The sequence below is a fragment of the Acomys russatus genome, chromosome 20 (genome assembly GCF_903995435.1).
Source record: "Acomys russatus chromosome 20, mAcoRus1.1, whole genome shotgun sequence".
NCBI lineage: Eukaryota > Metazoa > Chordata > Mammalia > Rodentia > Muridae > Acomys > Acomys russatus.
Window position 1 is genome coordinate 70,402,897 of NC_067156.1, and position 9,010 is coordinate 70,411,906.

Below are 9,010 nucleotides of genomic sequence, written 5' to 3' on the forward strand. Positions count from 1 at the left end.
AAGCTAAATATGCACAAGAGACAGAGAGAGGTGTTTTCTGGGAAGGAGAAGCTGCCCTACCTTACCGTGTTGTTCAGGAGGCACAGATACAGTGTAGGGGTCCTCTGTGTGTATCTAAATTGGAGTCCATTCTTATAGAAAAGTTTATTTGATAAGAAAGCAGGGAGAGAAAGAGGGGCAAATACTTTTTATAGTATATTTTTATTTGCACAAAGTTAGGAGTGGAATTGACTTTCTAAATGTTTATTACAATGTTCTTGCTGTAGAAGTCAGAAGGCATTTGTAAATATTTGTGTACTTTTAATTTCTAAGGTTTCATGTCCAAATTTCCCTGTTTACAGTACTTTATCAGGTGGGCCACTTCCTCATACCTGTGCTTTAGAAGTCTTATTGAGTAATAATGACAATTGCACGAGGTAAGCTCTCCTGATTTCTATGTGCGAAGCATGAGTTAATGGCTGACAACAGTTGCTGAGTCAGCCACCACCGTGTCCTTTATCACATATCTGATAAAACAATAGGGAGAATTCAGGTCACCAGTCCCCAAGTGGCTTTGTTTTTGTTTGCACATGTGTATTAGTGGGTGTGCAGGTGTGTGCACATGTGGGTCAAGGCCTGAGGTGTCTTAGATGTCTTTCTCAATTGTTCTCTACCTTATTTGCTCTCCCACTGAACCTGCACTTGCCATCTTGACTAGTCTAGCTAGCAATCCTGCCAAAATGATTCTCTGTTCCTGCCTCCCTGCCTGCCCTGAGCTAGGGTTGCAGGAGCGCTGCCACACCCACTTGCAGGAGCACTGCCACGCCCACTTGCAGGAGCATTGCCATGCCCACTCAGCATTTAAGTGGGTTCCAGGCATCCACACTCCTGGTTCTTGCACAGCAAGCATGTACATATGATATATCTCTCGCGTTTTAAAGTTTTGTTTTGAAATATATCGGGAGTTATTTGGAGCCAAAGTTTGAAACAGCCTTTGGTATTGGATTATAAAGGTTGTGGCAACCGCAAGAGAAGGCTGCAGTGAAGGCCACAGGGAGGTTCCATAGTCATGGGGTTCAAGTGAGAAGTTAATATGGCTCACTAAATGCATATATCTGAAAAAAGAAAAACCAAAACACCAACAATCTAAGGATGGATAAAATAAGAAAATTATATAAGGATGCTTTTTTAAAAAAATATTTATTTATTTATTACATATACAGTGTTTTGCCTGCAGGCAAGAAGAGGGCACCAGATCCCATTATATATGGTTGTGAGCCATGATGGGGTTGCTGGGAATTGAACTCAGGATCTTTGGAAGAATAGGCAATGCTCTTAACTTCTGAGCCATCTCTCTAGCTCCATAGGATGCTTTTTTTAAATCAATGAAAATTTTAAAAAGAGGAGAAAGAAATCCAGTCAAACTAAAAACTTATCTTTTGCTTTTTGTCAAAATGAGAAAAATAGCAAAGTTCTAACAAAAGTGACAAAGAAAACAGCACCTGTTACTAACGTCAGGATCTGAAGAGACAATGTGACTACAGGTCGTGCAGGAGAGACTAATATGGTCAGATCGGCCTCCTCATCACACAGTTCAAATGGGGCAACGGCCTAGTGAGCAAAGCACGTGCCATGCAAACCCACAGGCGCTGACGTGTGTCTACAACCCCTGAGCTGCTATGAGGACCTGGGCAGTGGAGACAGGGCAGTCTGGAGCGTTTGTTCAGACCCAAGCCAGGTAGCCTGGCACACAGAGGTAAAGAGGGAAGCCCTGCCTGAAATAAGGTGAAACAGGGGGAGGAGGGCCCAAGGCTGTCTTCTAGTGGCACATGGTGTATCTGAATTCACACACATGACTATAGACACATCACACTCATACCACACATAAACATACACACACACACACACACACACACACACACACAGGCACAGGCGCATGCGCACAAGTTTAAAGGATCATAACTTGCTCAGTATGAAACAGATGCATTAAATAGTCCTTTAACTAGTCAGAAAACAAAAAAACAAAAAACTCAAAAAGAGGTCTGTTGTCCCAAAGTAGACCAATATGGTTTAACTAGAAATTCCAAGAAATCTTTAAGTAAAAGTATCCCACCAAGTCCCATCCCAGAAAAATATGAAAGAAGGCCACAGGCCCAACCTGTTATGTGAAGGCATATTATATTCCCTTAATATTCAACCCTGCAAACTACAGTACCTAATGCAAAAGTGAGGCCACATCATCTCTTACAGATGTAGGCACACAATTCCAGGCAAAATATATATAGTATCCAGCAGTGTATACAAAAAAGTTAAATCACAAATAACTGAGGCTTGTTCTAGAAACACAATGCTAGTTCAAAAGCTCAACATTCCATCATAGGAAAAGGCTAAAGAAGGGAAATCAATGGCCATTTCTACTGATGTAAAACAAAATTAAAGCTCTATTCCTGTCATGGAGAAGCTTTTCAAGTTTGTAAAGAAAGGGCATCTACAGAAATAATCAACCCCACCACCTGTGGGGTCAGTCTTACCTGTCCACCTGGTGGGATTTGGTGTCTCCCCAAAAATAAGCTTCTGAGAATGTCTTTGTGGGGTTTTCTAGATTAGCTTAACTGAATAGGAAGACCCACCCATTCCATGACCTGGGATCCTGGGCTGAATAAAAAAGAGAAAGCCAGCTGAGCAATACTCCCAGTGTGGCTCACAGTCTCCTCCTGCTGCCTGCACATCCAGATGCAGAACTCTCAGCTCCTTCTCCAGCACCGTGTCTGCCTGCATGCTGCCATGCTTCCCGCCATGCTTCCTGCCATGGCGATAATGAACTGAACCCCTGAAACTGTGAGCCAGTCAAAAATTAAGTGTTTTCCTTTATAAGAGTTGCCATAGCCATGGTGTCTCTTTACAGCCATGACAGACGTTGGTGCCAGGAACTGGGGTATTGCTGTGACAGGCCCGACTGTGCGTCCCTTCTTGGACTTTGGGACTTGGGATTAGAGAAGCCCTAGAACACTTTAAGGAGGGGGCGGGGCTTAGTAGGCCATACTAGGAGGAACATGAAGACACTGGTGTTGAAGGTGATTTGAACTGTGAGGAGCCTGCCTCAAGGGGCTTCAGAGGAGAAGAATGTTAGCCGGTGGTCTAGAGATTGTCTTATGATATTTTGGCAAAGAATGTGGCTGCTCTTTGCCCTTGTCCAAAAAAATCTGCCTAAATTGAAGAGTTTGGATTAATTGTATTGGCAGAGGAAATTGAAAAACAGTCTAGTATTGACTCTGCTGTGTGGTTATTAGTGTACACACTTTTTCTAATAATATTTATTTTTATGTATATGAGTGCTCTACTGCATGTACACCTGCATGCCAGAAAAGGGCATCAGATCACATTATAGATGGTTGTGAGCCGCCATGTGGTTGCAGAAAATTGAACTCAGACCTCTGGAAGAGCAGACAGTGCTCTTAACCTATAGCCCTCTCTCCAGCCCTAGTGTTCACTCTTATTTGTAGAGGCTGTTCTGGCAAGAGATCACGTTCAAAGAACTTCTTAGTCTGTGTGATCTGGCTGAAATACAAGCACCTTTAATCTTGGTGGCAGAGACAAGCAGATCTTAGTTCAAGGCCAGCCTGGTATAAAGCAAGTTTCAGGTAAAGAAAAGCTTAGGTCCAGATATTTAATTCCAAACAACGAAGATAAAGTTAGTTTATAGAAGGAAGCAGACATGTTTGAAAGTGATGTTTAATTGACTGGCAGAAAAAATGACAAGTCATAGAAAGACTTGACAGAATAGAATATGCCCAGCTCTCAAGTAGAGAGGAAAAGGAAGCTACTTAAGAGGCAATGCAGACAATGTGGGTTGTAACCTGAGCTAAATAACAAGGAGGACCGTACGGAGAATGCATAAATTATCTTTTTGGTTGTGAGCCTTCTCATTCAGAAGAGCAGACAGAATAGACACCAGAAGCAGCTGAAGAGAAGGAACAGGATGGAGCCTACCATAGAGGTCCTCTGAAAGACTCCACCCAGCAGGGGATCCAAGCAGATGCTGAGACTCACAGCCAAACTTTCAGGGTGGAGCACAGGAAGTCTTATGGAAGAGTTGGGGAATAGAGGCACCTAGAGGGGACCGGAGCGCCACAAGGAGACCAATGGAGCCAACAAATCCAGACAGAAGAGGGGTGTGCTACACAGACTGAAGCACCAATCAAGGACCATGTATGGTGAGGACCTAGGCTCTCTGCTCAGATGTAGTAGATAGACAGCACAGTCTCCTTGTGGGTCACACAATATGGGGAGTAGGGACTGCTTCTGACAGGGATTCTGGTCCCCACTCATTTATCACTTCCCCCTGGCAGGGTGGCCTTGCCAGGCCACAGTGGAATAGGATACAGGCAGTCCAGAAGAGACTTGACAGCCTGAGGTCAGATATTAGGGGAGGAGGGCTCCCCCTTTCTGAGGACTAGGAGAGGGGGTGAGAAGAGATGAGGAAGAGAGGGAGGGAGGGAGGGAGGGAGGGAGGGAGGAAGCTACAATTGGGATGTAAAGTGAATAAATTAAAAGAAAAAGAGGTAACGCAGAGAGAGAGAGAGAGAGAGAGAGAGAGAGAGAGAGAGAGAGAGGAGACAGTTTTACAAGGACGGTAATAAAACACACAGGCTGCAGAGAGTGAACAAGCTAGGCTCAGGTGAAGACCAAAGGAGCCAGAGAATGAGAAGGAGCCAGAAGGTTAGAGCACACTGCTGGAGTTAGTTTGAGGCCAAGCAGAAAAACTCAGGAGGCTGAGAGAGAAGCCAGATTGAATAAGTCAGCTGGGAGAGGAGTTTGGGCCAGAACAGCTGAGTTGAACCAGCCAGCCCACAGCTCAGTGAGAACAAGTAAGGGTGCACTTATTCAGCAGTAAGTTTCAGAAGATGAAAACATTCTAGGCCTAGGTTAGATTCTATGGAGGCTAGAAGCTTCCAGGACTAGGCCTAGGTTAGCAGATGGAGGCAGTAAGCCTCTGAGACAACAACTGAAGCAGACAAATGAAAGTTCCTTTTACACTTATGAGCAAGGGAAAATACAAACTCTGCAATTTGAGGAGAAAGAGGAATGGAGCTAAGTCCTGTGCTCAGGGAGATGACGTGATTAAAGAAAAGCCAGGTATTAGATGGAGTAAAGGAAGTGGTGACCCCAACCCAGCTACACTTCTGAGCTGTAATTAGAGAAAGTGAAAGGGAAGTCAGGAAAAAAAAAAAAAAATACAACCCCCCCCCCCCCCGCCGCCGCCGCCAAAAAAAACGGGTTAGGGCCTGGTGTGGTGGTGCTCACCTTTAATCCAAGCACGCAGAAGGCAGAGGTTGGCAGACACCTCTCTTTGCTTCGTTGAAAAAAGAAAATTAGCTTCATATATTTTATTTATGAATGTGCCCTTCATGTGTGCCCTGTGCCCATGGCTAGCAGAAAAGGGTGTTCGGTTTCCTGGAACTGGAGTTACACGTGGTTGTGAGCTATCGTGTGGTTTATGGGAATTAAACCCTGGTCCTCTGTAAGAGCCGTCAGTGCACTTACCTGCTGATGGGTCTCTGCAGGCACTCTCCCCAGTTCCCAACTGCGGTTTATCTGCCTCAAAGTCGTGCAACTCTGCCTTCTCCACCAGCCTAGACTATAGCCTCAAAGGGGGGGGGAGGCAGAAAAACCTATCCTTCTTTAAAGTGTTTTTCCCAGTTATTTTATTGCAGCAGCAAGCAAGTACCTAATATAGCCACCTTTCAATATGGTTCTAGTCAATGTGATGAAGGATTTTTAAAGAAGAAGGAAAGAAAATGAAAGGTATAGGTCATTGTCAGTGACATACTAGCCCACAAGGACATCTCAGCACATGCAAAGAAACTGAGTGTATCAAAGTTCAGGCTCAAGAAAAAGTGTAAGAATTAGTTCTGTAATTAGATATTGAAAATGAATATGTGATGTATGTAAGAAAATTCAACACCATTTGTAATTTCAAAAAACGAGCATTTAGGCCTGGCAAGATGGCTAAGTGTTAAAAGGCACTCACCTGGCAAGCCTGGTGACATGAATTCAATCCTTAGAACCTACATAAAGGCAGAAAGCCGGAAGCAGAATTGTCCCCCTGACCTTCACACACGTACCATTGACACGTGCACCCACGCACATCACACACACACAATAATAGTGAGGAATACATGAAAGCTTATGTAAGAATGATATTTAAATGAAGCACACAGGACTGGTGCTGCAGGCTATTTGATCCCATTGTGATCCCTGAGATCCTGAGACTGAACTATAAATCTGTTTCTTGTAGTTGAGCCTTAACAAACCTTTAAGCCAAGACCTTTCTGTTTATTGTAAACAGGTGATTAAGGTTTGGTTCAGTCAGCCTTACACACACCTTTAATCCAAGAGCTATCTGTACACAGGATCTAATAAAGTTAACCCTAGGTCAAGAGGTGGAACAAGAAACCAGCTGACAGAGATTAAAAAGTAGGAGGGACTTTGAGTTGAGGGGTATTTCAGACATCGAGTAGAAATAGAAGCATCTTTGGCGCTTCTTTAGCTTGGCTCTTAGCTTTCTGGCTCTTGAGGACCTCAGCTCCTTGGCCTTTGGCTTTTCGGGCTTGACCTAGCAAACCTTGGCCTTGGGTTTTTTTGTCCTTCTCCTGGGCTGTCAGCTGAGCTAGTGAGCCTTTGGGCCTTCTCCATTGGGACGTGAGCTGAGTAGGAAGGTCAGCTGGGTGCTTTCTCTGCCTTGATGAGCTAGCTGTATTTTCGCCATAGCATCTGGCTCCTGAGTCTTTATTGGTAAAATAGAATGATCTGGGATTTTCAATGAAAACAACCAACTGGTATGATTGGCACAGCCATATCCACTGGGAAAAATGAGAGTCATGAAGCCAGCACAGCAGCTTGACACAGTTCCAGCAAAGCTGAGCAGATTGCTGCAATCACTATCCTATCTGTAACTTCCGAGTTTTGGTCTCTGCATATTATATTTTGGGGACTTTCTGCAATATGATTCAATTAATGTCTTTTCCTAAGAAAAATTATGTCTGAAGCTTTATAGGAAGACCCTAAAATTAACTTTCTCCAGCCACTATTTGGAAGTCTTCCTTATGCCCTGGCGATAAGCACATAGCTGGATTAGGGCGTTACTAAGAATTCTTGGGGTGTCTGTGCCTGAGCTAACTCAAACAGAATAATTAGTGCAGGGTAAACAGCTGGCCAAGAGAATCGATTACAGAGCCAAGGTCTCTTTTTAGTATAGGCTTAGAGCTTTCTGAAAACAGAATTTAAAGATAGGGAATCATACAGGGTACAACCGTAGAGTAATAAAATTCAGTAAATAAGATAAAGTATAATAAACTTTTCCTAATTTATAGAGAAGATGATGATACATATAGTAAAAAAAAAAAAAAGTTAGGTATTAGTATATGCTATTCAAAAAAAAAAAAACCAATTCAGATATTTTCTGTTTGTCTGGAGTGCTTTCAAGCCAGTCAAAAGCATGCTGTCATATATTAAATATGTTTGCTTTGGACAAGGCATTCTTTAAATTGGAGTTATAGGGATAATAATAATAATAATAATAATAATAATAATAATAATAATAATAACAACAACAACAACAACAATAATATCAACAACAACAACAACAATATCATCATCTGTTCTGTTTGTATTTTCTAATTATAACTAAACTTATAACCCTGGACATGTAATGAAAAAATCAAACATATAATTTATACCACTTGAACAATCATTAGTGTGTCTTTGTTCTGTGAGACTTGAATAAAGAAGCAACTAGTCGCTAGAGCCACAGAGGTGGCCTGATTGCTAGATAGTCAGAGCTACAAAGCTCCCCCCTCCCTCCTCTCTCTGAATCCTTATCTTCTCTGCTGGCTGCCCTGTCAGCAAAGGTCCTCCCGTGCTGGGGAGGCCCCCAGCAAAGCCCTCAGCAGGTTATGAGATTAAAACAGCTGATAAAAAAATATATAGGAAATCTCTCTGTGCAAATACTCTGTGCTTATCTATTAGAAGGGACAATAGTAAACAACTCTTCCTAACTTAACATAAGGTTTTAATTTAAAGAAATCTTTTAAAAATGTGTATACATGCACACCAGTTTGTCAGTATGAAAGCCAGAGAGGGCTCTAGGGTAACTGGAACTGGAGTTAGAGGCAGTTGTGAGCAGCTCCATGTGAGAGCTGGGAACTGAACCCAGCCTCTGCAAGAGCCGCACATGCTCTTGACAACCCAGCCCCCTCTCCTGTGACTGAAGGAAATTCTTATGAACTCTCAGCAATACATTTGGAGACGCTGTGGTGGTTTGGAAGAGAAATGGCACCCATCGTCTTGGGCATTTGAACAACTTGGTCCCCACTGGTGGTGCTGGCCAGAGTGGTTTACAAGGTGTGGCCTTACAGGAGGAAGCACGTCACCGAAGGCATCTTTGAAAGTTTAAAGACCCATGCCATGTCCAGTTCTTCTTCTGTCTTATGCTTGTTTGTCTCAGTCACTGTTGTGTTGCCGTAAAGACACGCCATGACCACCGCAACTCTTACAAAGGAAAGCTTTCGATTGGACCTTACCATTTCAGAAGCGTAGCCCATTAGCAGCATGGCGGGTCGCACGCAGGCAGACGCGGTGCTGGAGAGGTAGCTGAGAGTTTATGTTGGGTTCGCAGGCAGCAGGCAGCGGAGAGAGAAAGCCGCAGGGCTGGGCTTGAGCCCTTGACTCGGCAAAGCCCACTCCCCATGGCACACTTCCTCCAATAAGGCCACACCTGTAGCAGATATGACCATGTTTTTGTTTTGGTCCGAAGTGTGGCATGTGAAACAGACTTGTGTGAGGCTGTGCCAGTGTTTTTCTCTTGGAAACAGACTTGTGAGAAGACAGGTGATGTCTGTCCGCTAGAAGAGGAAGCACCTCTTGTCCCAAAACAAGAGGCTTGGCTTTTTGCCTGTTTTGGTTTTGCCGTTGCTTCTTACTGTTTGGCTATCCGTTGCTCCGCTTTGAGACCCTCCTAGGGAGAAGCACT